The sequence below is a fragment of the Cimex lectularius genome, unplaced genomic scaffold, assembly GCF_000648675.2.
Source record: "Cimex lectularius strain Harlan isolate CLEC.00 unplaced genomic scaffold, Clec_2.1 scaffold19, whole genome shotgun sequence".
NCBI classification, from domain to species: domain Eukaryota; kingdom Metazoa; phylum Arthropoda; class Insecta; order Hemiptera; family Cimicidae; genus Cimex; species Cimex lectularius.
In genome coordinates, this window is record NW_019392664.1 from 1149958 (window position 1) to 1167215 (window position 17258).

At 33.4% G+C, this 17258-nt stretch overlaps 1 protein-coding gene across 2 annotated transcripts in view; it reads right to left on the reverse strand.

Moving 5' to 3' along the window:
* Positions 1 to 16499, reverse strand: part of LOC106662288 (SH2 domain-containing protein 4A-like) — a 91346-nt gene extending 74847 nt beyond the window's left edge. For both annotated transcript variants that reach the window (XM_014386280.2, XM_014386279.2), the window contains exon 1: positions 16321 to 16499. The gene's annotated coding sequence lies outside the window, so the exon portion shown is untranslated. The remainder of the gene's footprint in view (positions 1 to 16320) is intronic.
* Positions 16500 to 17258: the final 759 nt, after the last annotated feature.

Genomic DNA, 17258 nt, shown 5'->3' on the forward strand with positions numbered 1-17258 from the left:
AGTGATTTCATAAAATTGAAAACTTGAGAAAATTTGAACAATTCCATTCCTCTGAATGAACAAATAGTTTTTCGTTTTAAATAACGAACTTCAAATAAAGCACAAATTTGGGCGCTACTTAGTTAATTCCAATTTTTATAAAGAAATCATGATTCATCTGGTTTAATTATTTAATAAAAAATACGGTTTTGTAATAGAGAAAAGTGGGGCGTCGGTGGCCGCCAACGGTTTAGGCGTTGACACGGCGCCCATCACTGTAAGGTAAAGGTCCCGGGTTCGAATCCTTCAAAATTATTCAATCGATAAATTATTCGTACATATCAGCTCGCTACTGATCGGAAAAATGTGCTCTTCGGTTATTTTGAATAGAATACTGAACGAATAGTTACTTTGTTTTACGAGGGTTTGCAACAGCAGAGGTCATATAAACCCTCAGGGTGCCGGATTCGAACCCGGGACCTTTACCTTACAGCGATGAGCGCCGTGTCAACGCCTAAACCGTTGCGGCCCCTTAATATTTACTATCGTATTATACCAGGAATTAAGATTTGCTCTCATAATGCGAGTTGTACAATGTAAATAATAAAGACAATTAATGTTTACTTTAGAGAAGAAGAGAATTGTTGGAATTAACAACGAAACAAACGAAATGCGTTTTTTCAATGTTTTTGCCATAATTTTGTCATTTTTTGACCAATGTAAAATCCGATTACACCATTGTTTCAGCGTAAAAAAATCCTTTAAAATGATATGTCAGTATGTATAGGCTCGTATTTGAAATTTTGAAGTTGAACGGGCCTGAAAAAATGAGGAAAATTTGAAACTAGAATAAAAAATATTAAAACGTATTTTTTAGTTTTTGTTATAGCTTCATTGGTTGAAGGGTAATTCGGCCAAGCCCATCTAAAAAGGACACCCTGTATAAAGATACCGTTTAAAAAGGCAAATTACAATGATCTCCCTTTGTTCTCATCTTAAAATATTTAATAATTTTTAGAATGATAAAGTGTACATCAGAAAAGGACCAAAACGGTACATTTCTTACGGTTAGGAGAAATAACATGATAATCGAAGAAAAGGTCTCATAAATCGTTAACCAAGTCGTAGTCGTACGTATGGTCGTTAAGGAACGAATTAAAGGACCGCTGTAACTATTGTGTCGTTCGTCTCGGTTGTCTTCTTAAGAGAGGGAAAAAATTGAAAAATTAAAATTGTTAAATTCTTTCAATCCATCGGTTTTTCGATTGCGACAACGAGCTGAGTGCAGTATATCATGTTTATCGCCTGCCATTCTCTTGCCCTTTAAGGGTAAAAGGAGTTTCTTTGCAGGCGATTCTTTTTTCCGTATTACAAAGGTGACGGAAATAATCCGAACCGGCAAGAATCATTTTACCGGCAGTGTTTGCATAACAATTGGAGTTTATGTTTTTGATGATTTGCAGAGGTCCAAAGATCGGGCTGCCCCGCCCCCGGATTTTATTACCGGCGCGCAACATGTAAATATTCAACAATAGAATTTATTGTCCATTCCTTTTCAATTTAATCGGTCAAATTTTAAATTTGTAATTATGATGTTATACTTTATCGTAAAAGTGTTGACGAAATATGCACGATATAAAACGTCCCGCGGTTATTCTATTAATATAAAACAACAACAAATTTTTAAACATCAATCTGTACAATATAAATTTCTCAGAATTCTTGCCTTTAAAATAAGAGTAACTAATAATGACTATAAACAATTTGAAAAGTAATTTACTTCCCCTACTTCGCTCTGAATTACTTACTCTTTTCAAAATAATTAACTATTACATTGACAGTCCTTTTTTACATAGACAAATAAACTTTTCTGTACCGAGCTACTTGATCAGGCATATTTTTTTCATATTTCATATTCCCTACCATTTTCCTAACTATAGTAAAACTATTCCCATTGACGATGCGTTCAGCCAATAACTTTCCAAATCTTACAAATTTTAATTCATCTTTTTCTTCATTCTACAGTCAAGCGAGCAGAAATGTTAAATCATAAATTATTATGTATAATATACGTTAAATTATCTTTCATTATTTCTGTAACAATAAGATGTTTTTCATATAAATTATTTAACTTGCACTTCCGTATGTGTATGTATGTATATGTATATATTTCCATATTTAATTTATATTATATCTAATTGAAATTTTTACTGAATATAATTCATCTAAATATGCACAAAATATGTTTACTAGCTTAATCGTCCCATTGTTATGTAATTGTTTTGTAATGTTTATATAATATTGCAAAATATGTTATATTATTTTACAAGACAATTTAAAAATTTAAAATAACAATTTTTTTAAAGATATTTTTTGGTTTAAGCTGACATTATTTTTTGGTTTTTAAGCTATTTTATTACTTTACATATTGTTTAATAGTTAAGTAATTTTTTCTTTTGTTTTCCTCTTTTTGCTTTTATATTGTTATATTTTGCATTTTTGCATGCAAAAATTGCATATTTCTATATTTAATTTTTTTTTATAAATTATATTAATTCCGTAAAATTTATTATTATTGTTAACATGTTGGTGTTGGTGCGAAGGCTTATTCGTTCGTGTGTAGGTTGAAAGTCCTTCTCCTAGGATACCCGGACCTGGAAAATACTAACGGTAGTCCTTGAAAAAGTTTTAGGATCTAGTAAAAAGCTCATTGTTACTGAAGAGCTCCATCGTGTTGTGGACACTATTCCTCCTTACGTTAAATTATTTTGTAAAAAAGTCTTATTAAAAAAAAATCCTTTCACGATGTGCTCCAAACTGAAGAGCATCCTACCCATTACACATTTTTAATCCTTAAACAGTACCTGGTTTATACTTTAGAATTCGGTTTAGATCCTCTTTCTCTCCTTTGCAAAGTATCGATGCAGGAGTTTCGCAAGGTAACGTCCTAAGCCGACTGTTGTAAGTAATATACCCTGCCGATATCTATTCTTATTCTGACCCTATGGTTCAACATTTGCTGATGATACCGCCATATTATCATCACATGCCGAACCCCAAAGCTACAGATTCTCCTCTACATCTTAGAGCAATGGTTAACAAAAACTAAAGACCTGTAAGTCTAGACTTTTTAAAAGTGAGCTTACTGAGTGAGCTTTACATCTGTAAAATAATATTTGTCTAAGTTTTGTCTTAAGAACTTTAATAAATATTAATATACTCTTTACATTTTCTTATATTATATTTTATTTATATTTTATGCTTCAATTTATTTATGTATTCTTTCTGTAAATTCCATATAATCAGATTCGTCGTTAGAATTTTAGACCAATTTTTGTAATCGTTTCGTAGCCAATTGGTTTTTGTATTATTTATATTATTCTGATTTATTTTTATATTTTATTTATAACGTTTTTAGTTTATCAATGTTTTTTCTTAATGTTCAATTTTTGTTTTACTTTCTGAAGCCAAAATTGCTAAGAAGTTGACACATCAGCGAATTGTAGATGGCGGATCAAGAAAATATCCGGATTGTAATTTAGCTGCAATACTTTACAATATAATAATTATTTATTTGCTAACAAAACGCAAAAATGAGTTGCAGGATTCAAAGATTTTCTTTTCATATTATTCTATAGTCTTATCTTTTCTCTATAATTAATTAATTCCGCCCATTGTAGAGGACAAACCAACGCGTCATCCTGCTATATCTAGGAGGATCAGCCATCTAAAATCTAAATCCAACTTGCTATGAACCACTCTCCCCTTTCATAATCCATCAAGACGTTTCGAAAATAAACACTCGGTGGTTTTTTTTTTGTGTACTTTAAGCGATAGCCTCACAGAGTGAAAGACAAATGCCGGGGGTGTTTTAATTAGACGTAGCCAAGAGAGCGATGTCCCTGTGTAAAAGGGCGATGGCAAACTCCAGCTGGATTTGAGCCTGGACGGAAATAAACACTGGAGATGGAAACGACCCCCGGCCAGGGTAAAAGACATGTAATCCCGTCCGGACTAAAAATACTGACAGTTAAAACGAGTTACCTGGGGTTGCGCCTCACTAATTTTGGATTATCTCGGATCCAGCATCTGTCATTTATTTAAACGAGTTCATGTACATAAATCGCAGAACTCTTTAAATAATTATAAGTATNTCTCTCCCAAAAGATCGTAACAATACTTGCGTACATATTTATCTATTTATTTATATATTATAACATATAGGCTGTGATAATATAGAATTACCAATGTATTAGAAATTAAGATCTTGTTTTTAAAAATTGTGGTAAATGATTGTTATCATTAGGTGATAGTGTGGGGGAACCTCCCACCTGATAACGTGATACAATTTTCTAGTCAAACGCCTGTGATATTTATGTACAAAAAGAATATTATTTATTAAGTAATTGTTACTGGTTTTAAAAAATGCCTATATATGTAAGAGGCGGTTAAGAAGAGGTTTTTATTTATTTATTTATTATATATGTATATAGTTTGTTTATATACATATCGTGGAATGTGCAATGTGTTTACGATTTGACTTTGTATCTGTAAGTAACAAAAAACTGATATTTTATAACCATTTATACAATTTATAACTGTCTAAATGATTATGTCCCTATGTCTCTGTAGATCCCCTGAAGAAGACAATAAAACTTGTCGAAAGCTTGGGCGTTGATATAATAACATTGTATGTTTGAAGACAACAACCCGAATCCCAATCAACATCGTATGAAAGCTGGTTGATCGCACAACAAACATATATTTGTACTATACAAATATATAGTACATAACATAAAAAGAATAATTAATTGAAAGAAGTAATTTGATCAATTAGACCACTAAAACATAATGGATTTAACAATTATAGGGTTTAAGATATTTTACAAACATAGGTATATCGGTAGATACATAGATAGATAAAAACATGAGAATTTGTTTTAGCCTAAAGACAGTGTTTAAATATCATAATTTTCAATTTATAAAAGTAACTTTTTTCTTTTAATTTCTGCAGTGAATAGTTTTGGGTCACAAATGCCGTTAAGTTACATAATTTTTTCCTTTTCTAAAAGTGAAACCCACCGTCAACTCGATTAATACTTATAAAAAAACCTTCTTTTTTTTTAAAGTGCATAAAATAAAGAATAAATCCCGTTTGTAACTATGCACGAGGCGTTTCCGGATGGCGGTGGCGTCAGATACGAGTTCCGGAAGCGTCCCCCTCCTTGTTTCCGAAATGTCTATGCTGATTTCCATGCAGCACGGCCGTCGACCATGAACGCCCGTTGAATGATCTCTGTCTTCATTTACAATCGCCTATGTTTTCAAATCTAGCATTATAATCGACACAAAGACACATGAGTGCGCGTACACAATTCAAATCGATTCATTACGCTTCGAACCTTGCTTGATTCATCTGGGGCAGTTCCTTTAATGCTCTTTGCATACCAACTGCCCATAATTGTTTTAAAGTGACTGTGTGAAAATGAAACAGCGAATACTTTCTTAAAATTATCATACGATTAAAAATCTAATTAAGCTTGCATTTCTGAAGTGGTAAAGATACTGTGAGTGATAATCGAATTGGGGAAAAACCGTACCTGTGTAGCTAAAGTCACTATCCAGCACGATTTTATTTTCATGTTTCAAAACGTAAAAAAAATATATAGAAAAAGATAAACCAGCAAGACACCAGGAAAGATCAATGTTTCAAATTGTCAAGCCCTGGACTTTATCAGTGAAAGGGGTCTGCTAATAAAGTTTACAAGCACTCTTTATCCAGTATCTCTGCATGCTGAGTGCTCAGTAATTTTTTTTTCTTACTGTCTTGCCATATGTCGCGTGACGTAACTAACAGCGAATTGAAAAAGGTCGCGGCCCGCTAAACATGGGACAGGCATGATCAAGACAGAACTTTCTCGATATTATCAAATTGGGAAACTCATTATGCATGGAGTAATAACCGTCAATTAGCGGTTGAAATAAACCAAAGAAATCACTGAACTTTTTGAAACTCAATGCCAACCTACATGTATTTTTTTCTTGAAATTAAATGAGCATGGTCAAAACTACGTAGGTAGGTATAAATCTGATTAGCCTAGTTTTTAAATATTTTTGTTATTAGTTCAAAAATTTTATTTTATATGTTTTATTTTTAGCAAAGTCATTATTCATATATTTTTAGAACATGGCCAATAATTGGCCAATGATACACTGCACTTTAAATTGATAAGACCCTGGCATATTTCTGGGGATTTAATTATATCATTCTTCAAAACAATTTTACGTAGATGGACTTTTGATTAATCATACAAAGAAAACTATCCTCTGACAGATTCAGGGTGATCCCAGAGGCATTGTCCTGAAATCTTCGATCATTCTGGTCTATCAATTCTTCCAGGTTATAGTTTATTAATCCTGTTTTTCGGAAAATAATGCTTGCGCGACATTCTCTCGAGAAGTATCACATGCCAAACTGCTTTGCATGAAATGTGAAATCACATGGCATATAGTCCATAGTCTTGTTTATGTTATAAAAACAATATAGTTTTCCTTCTTAACATCTGGGAAATAAAGATAGGATGGGATCAGTAGCGGTTTACATCACCTCCTTCCGCACCCAGCGAACTTGATGGCCCACAACTTTTCCATTTGAGAAGTTACCTAAACTTCCGATCAATCTCATCTTCTATTAGGTTGTATCACATGAAATGTACGTTTCCAAGGTAAAGGTTTTTTAGTACAATTACTATATAAAAACAAAATCATTTTATTTGATGTATTTACCTTGATTTTATACACATTCCCAACGAGTGATAAACTTTTTTATGCCCGAACTGAACAAAATCTGAAAACGCTTTTTGGACTTGAACATCATTTTCAAAACTTTTTCCTTTGACGAAGTTGTCTAAATTTCCAAATAGGTGAAAATCTGTTGGAGACAAGTCTGGAGAATAAGGTGGTTGCTGGAGAAGTTCGTAGCCAAGCTCTTTCAATTTGTTTACAGTATGTTTGGAAGCATGAGGCCTGGCGTTGTCGTGGAGGAGTTCTTTCCGATTTATTAATTTTTTATTCATTTCGGCAATTTCCTTGCAGTACGATGTAGAGGTAGAGGTAATGGTCTCACCTCTAGGCAGAAAGGAATAATGAATCATTCCAGCCTTGGCCGGCCATACGGTCACCATCAATTTTTTGGGGGTGTTAATTTGGTCTTTCATCGATGTTTAACCACTCCCTGGCCGACGCTGATTGTCATATGCAATCCATTTTTCATCGCAAGTGATATCTCAAGGCGCTTTAACTGCTGTCGCTCAGTGAGTTCACGACCCACAGATCAAGCTTTTTGACTTTTCCTATGTTCCTTAATGTCTTGACACGGTAGCTGCACTTGGATTTACTTGTGCTGCGAGTCCTCTGACTGTTCGATAGTGGTTTTCTTCCACCTGAAGATTAAGGACTTCGTTGTCAATTAAAGTTGGAGGTCTTCCGAGGGGGCTCGTTTTCCAATTAGGTATTCCTTCCGAAAACTTGGCAAACCAACGGCGAATGTACACTTACTCAAACGCCTCACTGATGTTTTTTGCAGCCTCAGCTGCCGAATGTCATGTTCATATTTGGAAGTATACTAAAAAGTGTGTTATGGATTGAGGAGCTCACCATTATAAACAAAAGCGGAGGATTAATAACTGCTTAATTATAATATGTAAACAATTGGAAGTAAACTACAGAAATACTCTCTGAATTTCTGAAACTATAAAATCGGACATTTCATGTGAAACAACCCAATAGAATTCTAGGTTCCAGAGTTTTTTGTATATTTTGATAGTAAATTGAATGAAAATTTCAGGTCCTTGTAAACAAATTTACTCATAAATCTATGAACCATTTTCTTCCACTATCTGTTGCCATTTTTCATGTAAATTTGTAGTTCCAGTCCTCCAAGAACCTCTAAGTTTTTTGAGCGATAAACTCCTTGATGTATTTTGTGCAGTCCTCAAGTAAAGTTAAGTCTTTCCATTTAGAATCTTGCAGATTCTAGCCGGGAATAAGTGAAAATCTGAAGGCCTAATGGCAGTTGAGTACCGTGGGTGAGGTAGCTCTGCCCAGCCACAGCACAATTTTTGCCGCGTCTGCACACGCGTGGCCGAGTGTTATCCTGGTGGATGGGTTGAGATTAGCCGATGCAAGACGTTTTATTGGTAAATATCTGACTTTAATCTTCAGTGCAAACGAGAATTAACGGTTGGGCGGAAGAAGATCATAAAACATTTCCTTCCTTACCCACCAAGTTGCACAACTTTCTTGGCTGTAATCCGGCTTTTGAAGTTGTTGCCGGTGGGTCGCTGCGTTTTCCCCAGGATTATCCTGCCTGAACATTGTTGTGACGATTCACTTTCCATCCCAAGTTTTAAATCTTTTTAAAAGACGGTTTATATTGCATTTTAGGCTGGAATTGCCGATGGAGATGTGGTTCAATAAATTCTTCTCAAATGCCTTGAAACACTAGTATGCTAAGTGTCTTGACGATGTTTCGTGTCGTTAAGTTTAGGTTATTTGTGATAAAGCTTAAATTTGGTCATCATCAACGGTTGGACGACCAGAGCCCTATGCATTTTCCAAATCATAATTTCCACTACTTCGGACAGTATTTTCTCCAAAAGCGTATTCAGCATACACGAACTTCCTAGCAGTCTGAGCTGCAGTTTTCTATTTAAGGTAATAAAAAAATAAAAGATGAAAATGCACTAATTTTCTCCCATTTTAAATCATCAAAACGCCTTGTAAAAATAGAAGATCTCCGACTAAATCGATGAATAAAAACACCTCAACTAATCCTATTTCAGGGTTTGTAAACAATAATGACTAAATAAACATTTCAAAACACAAAAGAGATAAAATCGATTTATTTAAAAACGCTGCAAACTTAATTTACAACTACATATTTCTACACTTATTTCTGGTGTCTTCAACTCGGGCAAATTGTCTTAATCTTTAATTCTGTAATTTTTCTTTGCCAATCGATCAAAAGGTGGATTACGTCGTTACCGGAGAAAGTCTTGATTGGTCGTTTCAATGTGAGAAAACAGGAAATAAAACAGGATGTCCTCTAAATCAAAAATTAATTATCAAATTAAATTACAATCATTATATTCATTTTTGTAAATTAAAGTAAAATTTTATACATAGTACGCTTGTAATTGTTAAATTAGTTTAAATTAAATATAGGTAAATACGGAGAAAATTCATATATTTTTTATGACTCTTGGATTCAATTCAAATTTGATCATCGTTCAACTTTTTAGCATAGATCAGTTTGTTTAAACTGTATTTAAAGAGGACAATTTTTTTTATTGATTTATAAATGAAATTTTGTATATTCAGGTAAGAGACAGCCATATATTATGTTAATGTTATTTATTAAATTAATTCTCCGGCTATGTCTTCACAATAATGGCCAACATGTAGTAATAAAATCAAGTTTTAAAACTTCCACAAACGTCCTGTGAATTTTAAAAAAACAGACGAATAATATTAATATTATTTAGATCACAAGTCGTTTCAAAAGTGGTAAGCTAATAAGTTAAAATTTTACATAAAATGCTTGTTCACAGCTTCCCTCCTTCCCTTGTCCTTCTTCATTAACATATAAAGTAAATTTTAGTTTAAGAATATTTAATAATAATATAAGTTTTCGTCAAATTACAAATCAAGAAATAAGGATTAAAAAAAAACAATATATTTACGTTTTAATTCCAGAGGTATGTCAATTTCTAGGGTAGGCAAAGTTTTTTATTTCTAAAACCATTTCCAATTGCGAATAAAGCTAATGTTATCGTCCTGTTAGTCAAATTGTTTTACAAAAGAATCGGCTTTTTTGGAATGGGTAGGATTTCACGTTAACGAAATTGGATTAATTTTAATCTTAATTTGCAGAGATTAAGAGTCGAAGAAGTAGATCAAGAAATATGCCCGAGTGACTATGTTTACTGGCAAAAGTGAGGAATTTCTCCCTATAAGGGATGACTGTTTTTCCTGATTTCATTTAAAATAAATCCAAATCAGATTAATACAAATCATGATTACAAAAAAAGTCCTTCGATTGTAAAAACCTAGTTATCAAGCTAAATTAACGAAAGATAAGATGAAAAACCCAATCCAAAAAGTCAGACCGAACGAGTTTACCTTTTTATACTTAAATCCTGTCAAAAATGTTTAATTCAGGTGTGACCACTATACTACTATTTCGATTTCGAACCCAAATAAAAAAAAAAAAGTGTAATAAATTCATTTAAAATTTCCCTAAGTTTTTTTTTAAATTTTCCTTCTTACCATTCCTTCAATCACGGTTTTTTCTTTTCCTTCATCAATTTCTTCATCTTTGAAAAAGGTAATTAAAAAAGTATATTAAACAGAGTACGTTTTCTGAATTTTGCTGGTCTCAAGGTTTGGACACAGTAGTATAGAATCACCATAGTAAGTTTTCCAACTTTAAAAAAAAAAAAATTCAAAGTTCTCGCTACTAAAACGCCCATTTCACGAAGATCTACAAGTTTAGTATTCATCAGATCTTATTAGAAATTTAACGTAGTTATCAATTGTATCAACGGATTTGTCCAAAACCTTTTAATTTTGTTTATTTGAAGCAAGGTCGTGAAATCTTCAAAAATCATAAAAAGTGAAATAACTCCGAAACTGTTGAGATTTGGACCATAGTTAATTAGGACTTTTTGGTTCCTTTTTGCATGTAGAATCTACTGGCATAGTTTGTATCACGAGTAGCCGAACACCCTGTATAAATTATATCATTGTTGACATTGCTTAATCCTTGGTTCAAGAAATGGCATGGCTGTTGACTTGTTTCATTCTCGTAATTACAGAGGATACTGAGTTATAAAAACCAAATATCGCTGGAAAGTAGGCAACATACTTGCGCGTCTGGTAAAATTTTGCAAAAGATCAGTCTTATCTCGCCCTGCTTACAACCCAAGCATAGCATATCCAAACAATGCACTTTTGTGCAAGAGGTTTTCTAAAAGGCTGGCAACAACATTTCATTTCGCAAAAATTATTAGATCAGAGGTTTTTCCTAATTTTTTATCAACACTTAGACTCTGTAAGACATAACTAATAAGCAATAAAAAAAATAATTCACTGCTTTAAAAAATGATTATTTACATTCCTAAATTATATTATACAAATGGTAACTGTGTAAAAGGAAGAAAATGTCTTTTACTCTCCAAGGACGAACTTCAACATAAAAATAAAACTGCAAAAATGCAAAGATGAATTTTATTTATATTATGTTGTAATGTTATAAATAATCGATGGGCGGATTTATTTTTAACTGGACTAGTAAATATATTTTCGATCTTCACAATAATTTTTTTTCAATTAATTGATCTTTTTAAGTAAGGTATTGGTTGAGATAAAAAAGTCAGTGTCACGAGCGGGATTCGAACTCACGACCTTCGGCTAAATACGCCGCTGCTCTACTACTTGAGCTATCGTGACTTCGATCCACTCATCTCAACCCCATATTTTGAATTTTCCGTCCTTTTTGCCATTTTTCAAATCTTTTGTATCAACCAATGCCTTACTTACAAAGATTGATTAATTAATTGAAAAGAATGTATTTGGTCAATCGGATCATGAAACCTAATGAAGTTAATAAGCAAAATGAAGATACTTCACTAAAGCTCCCCGTGGCCGTTTCATTTGTCGCCGAGAATCGAATCCTGATTACACGACATTTGGAAAATAGCAAAAAGGAGGGAAAATTCAAAAGGGTGGTCGAGATGGGAAGTTGGCGCACGAGTGGATCGAAGTCACGATAGCTCAAGTGGTAGAGCAGCGGTGTATTTAGCCGAAGGTCATGGGTTCAAATCCCGCTCGTAACAAACAACCAATACCTTACTTAAGAAGATTAATTAATTGAAAAGAATTTATTTGGTCAATCGGACCACGAAACCTAACGGCTTCACAATAAAGTTCAGCAATCAATTGAGAAAACATAAAAGGTGTTATATGGTTCTAGGACAATTTATTGACTTTGTGGTTTTTTCCGGTTTCCATTAGTCGGCATAAGGAGATGGGTTTGGTCCCTCAGACAAATTGCACAAGTCGTGTTTCTTGATCGGGTTTAAAAGATCCTTCGTACTCGGATAACAAAAGGGTTAAAAACAATGAACATTTAACCTCGCACGCGTCAGAACAGGCATCTTTATAAAACATCTGACATTTCCGGACTACAATACTAAAAGACGGTCACAATTGGCTGCCACCGGCAAGACGTGAAGTGGTTTCACCTATTTTTTCACCTGTAATTTTTAAAATACTAACAAAACACTGACTAAATTATTTTTTTCTATTTTTCCTTGATAGTTGTTTAGATCTAGTAGGGAAGGTATCAATCGAACGCCGTAAGTATACCACAAAATTCTCTGTGTCAACTTTTTTAGGTCATAGCATCCCCAGATGGAGGAAGTTTCCCCAAAATGTATTGTTATTCAGGATCCATTTTCACCGTAGCTAATCTTGTAAGAAATGGGACGTTTCATTTTATTGAGTGTCCGTTTTTTCCTCAGAACACCGGCTAGATTTTATATCTGTTGATTTTGCTTCATACTCAGGTATTTTTCCTTTCCAAATATAAAACAATCAAAAATCACAAATCAAACGTCAAAATAATTACAAATAAATATAATTAGTCGGTTGTCCTTACAAAACCCTTAACAAACAAAATCATGTTCTAATATAAGTTTGTAAAAGTATTGCAATGTCAGAGGGTTCAAAAAAACCATTGGATAAAAAACACTCTTTCTCGCAGTTCCATATATGTATAGCATAAATTGATATAGATATATTGTTACTTTCTCTTCTATATTCATGGATGTAAATGCGAATCAGCATAACTCAAATATGGGCAGTGTTCTCGTTATTGCAAAATAATAACTAAAACCCATATTTTTATAAGAAATCCTTGATACCCATAAAAATTTTGTAATTTCTTATAGTACGAATTTCCTTATTTTACATTCCATCTGTTTTCTAACAGAATGATTTAAACAAAATTTATCATTTAAGCGGGAATTTCCTTGTTTTTCTGTTTTACTCGTTTACCTTACTTCTTGGGTCCACAGCTGTTAAAAATTAGGCACGTAACTACTATCAGAAGTTTTTATTTTTTTTATTTATTTATTTATTTTTTATTTTATTTTTTTTTTTTGCAATCACGAGTCAGCCCGGTTTATAAATATTTATGGGCGTTTTAACAAAATCTCCCCCTGTGGTCCAACATTGCGAACTACGAAAGAAGAGAATATGTATTGGTTTCGAACGTAAAAACTAATTAAATTCATTAGATTTCGTGGTCCGATTGACAAAATAACATCTTTCAATTTATTAATCTTTATGTAAGGCATTGGTTGAGATAAAAGAAGTCAGTGTCACGAGCGGGATTCGAACCCACGACCTTCGGCGAAATACGTCGCTGCTCTACCACTTGAGCTATCGCGACTTCGATCCACTCGATTACCCATAATAAAAATTTAGCTTTCTGTGTAGAAGTACCATTATAATAATATACCTATTGAAGTTTCAACCTAGCCGAACCTGATTTGGTTTTTGATTTGGCCCTTTGGATATATTTGGATATAACAGTTTCCAAGTTATTAGGTAGTAGGGTGGTTCTTTTTGAAGAGGCTCTGGAGGATTAAAAGGAAAATTGCAAAGATGAATTTTATTTATATTATGTTGTAATGTTATTAATAATCGATGGGCAGATTTAATTTTAACTGGACTCGTAAATAATTTTTCGTAGGTCTGTTTGGTTAATAGGGCAATGTTTGCTACAATGGAAGCAATAAAAGCAATGATAATTTTGAAGTCTATGTACGATAAAATTGTTAAGGGGGCAATTTTTTGTCAAAGTATAAGACAAGAATATCATTCATCACGCCGCGGTCGTGGGTTCGATTCCCACCGTCGCCTCTGGCCCTTTTTTCCCGATAACCCCCAATTTGAACAACATATATAAGAATTCGTCATGGCTAATATGCAAAGATCATAAGGCAAAAAAAAATCATTCTACTTTTTTATTACAAATACAAATCAGTTGTTCGATCTTCACAATAAAATCTTTTCAATTAATTAATCTTTTTAAGTAAGGTATTGGTTGAGATAAAAAAGTCAGTGTCACGAGCGGGATTCGAACTCACGACCTTCGGCTAAATACGCCGCTGCTTTACTACTTGTGCTATCGTGACTTCGATCCACTCGGACACCAACTTCCCATCTCAACCCAACCTTTCGAATTTGGCTTGAAAAATGACAAAAAGGATGGAAAATTCGAAAGATTGGGTTGACATGGGAAGTTGGTATCCGAGTAGATCGAAGTCACGATAACTCAAGTGGTAGAGCAGCGGCGTATTTAGCCGAAAGTCGTGAGTTCGAATCCCGCTCGTGACACTGACTTTTTTATCTCAACCGATGACTTACGTAAAGTAAAATTTAATTTTGAAAACTGGGCTCAGCCGTGGTATACGTCTTGCTAATATTAATCAATTAAGATATAGCACACATCGTTTTACTTTTTATTCTTATTTAAGTAATTCATAACCATATCTTTGAAGTATTTTCCTAAAACTTTGGACAGTGAAATACAACGTATAATACATCTTCATTGTTTGTTTTAATTTTCTCTTTAAAATAAATACTTTATCAATGGCATCCGTTTATTTTATCGTGGGAGGACAACGGCCCGAGATAATGACGGAACTAGATTATTTCTCGGACAGTAAACATTTTGCAAAAAATACACGATGTGTATTTTAATTTTTAAAATCCACGGGGTCAGGTTTTAAACCGCGATCAGCATTATTTTGGGCCGGTTAATCGATAGATTTTTCGACTGGTATACATATAGTAACAAATGATTTCCATTGCGTGACAAGCTCGATCGATTTTCGGATCCAGGAGGAATTCCATCGAGGGTGACTAAGAGCGAAAGAATTTCCGAAGACCCTTTTAAAGCTCGCGTCGGAACGGAAGCTAAACAACGGTGTTTAAAATACCTGGGACACAAAGGAATCGACTGTAACTTTCGATTCAGTTTATTAAGCTTTTGTTTGTTGTGACAATAAGAAAAAGGTGTGTGTTTTTCACAAAAACAAAAGTTTAAAAGGTACATCATAAAGTAAATTTGTGCAAGTGTTCATAATCATTGACATTTTTTCTTTTACATCAAAAACAGTCACGTAGTTGTTAATTGTGCTGAATAGTTGGAAAACCGTATTTTTTAATATTTGGTCTGTTTACCAAACAAAGAACATGTGCAATAAGGTCTGATGAAAACGAATGAGGAAAAAAGTTTCTGATTTAGTATTGATTTTGTTAATCTTAAATCCAAAAAGATATTGTTTAAAATGTGTGGCGTACTGTCTAAATCTGTCAGAGTGTACTTTACAGATTTTTAAATTTTTAAAAGGGCAAAAACACGCAGCCGAATTTGAAGAATTGGGACTTGCCCACTTAGAAAGATTATTCAAATAGATTCGTTCATATCCCAAAAAAGAACGATTTGGGATGCCGATGAAGCCGGTTTTCTGTTTTTTTTTTTTTTATCGTAAACACAAGTTTAAGCTGAACTATTCGTCGATGTACTTTTTAAACCACTTTGTTTTCTAGATGCTTTTCTGATTTCAGCTGCATTTCAGACGAAAACGATTTCATTCTCGTTTATAAATTAGGTTCTTTATTATACCTTAACATAATTATAATTAAATATTTTGTTTTAGTATTAAAACAAGTGTTTTTACTTAAATAATACATAATAAATTCTATCAGGGATGATTGTTAGAAAGAAAGATCTCATGAAACTATAATTACAAATTTAAAGGGCTTACAAATAAAAATCTATTTCCAATTAAGTAATTTACGGTTTCAAGTACAATGATATTAAAAATTGAAATCATACAGCACCAGATTAATAACATAAGATACAATCTATGAATCGTTTAAATTAGTCCTGATGAAGAGGAAAGCACGACGAAGTTACTGAGTGTATTCTTTCTAATTTCGATCTTTTGTAAATATATAAAGTTGAAGGCTGATCATAAATCATATCATCAGTCCGTAAATAATTGGCATTTATCGACTTTGTTTATGATTATCCTTTGGATCAACAGGTAAATTTTGGATTAGGCTAATATTGTATATACATTCAATGGGTTCATATTAAAGATGGAAAGGATTAGTGTGAAAAAAATTAACTACATCTAAAAATCTACGACTAATTTGCTGTATAATTTAATGAGCATGCTGAATTTAAAAAAAATTACTTACTGCTTTTTGGGGTTCCTCTATGCACCGGCTCAATATAGAAGAAGTCCACAAAAGAAAACTTCACTTCAACAGGGTTAACGAGACTATTTATATACAGACGCCCCTGGAAACACGTCTTTATACAGACAAACTCGATGAACACTTACTCCTCAGGAGTGCTGAAGGTGACTGAGGTTTCTCCGGACTCTGGAACCATATCCCCGGTGTCGGCGGTTCCCCTTCCCGCAACCACGGACTCTTTTGAGAGTGGGAGACAATGCGGCCACTCCACAATAACTTCCCATTACTATGTTCCAGGAACCCGATTGTCCTAGCTGAGGTGGATTTTTTGAAGATCACTTCCTCGTGGCTTGTTAGTCTGAGGCATGGATTAGAAAGAAAAACACTTCGGAAAACCTCAGCCGTTCCAACAGTCAACTTGGTCATTGGCTTCTTTCAAATAGACATTACATATTAAGCCATAGACCAATGGATATTTTTTCCAATGCACTGGTGTTGATTGATTTTCTATAAAACACTATATGTGTTTTTGATTTGTAAAGTATTCAAAAATCTTATTGACCTATCAGTTTGACCTATTTCGTCTGAAAATATTTATAAAGATAACATCTCTAACAAAGGAACCTTTCCTTAACGCGTACAGATTAGAAATATCGAGCTCATTAGCGACCAAGCTATACATTTTTCCTTTTACTGGCAAAAATATATTTGACAATACAAAAAAATAACCCTGCAAAACGTTCGGATGTACCAAACGAAATTACTGCATTGTTCGAAGAAGTGGAAATATTTAGAGTTCCTGACTTACAGAAAGTAAACATGGGTGTATCAAATACATACTTTAAGAATGTAGTTAATGAAAGATAGCCGGGTACCATTACGTCTTCACAGATGGATCAAAAATGGTTACAGGGACTGGTTGTGCCGTGTATGATCCC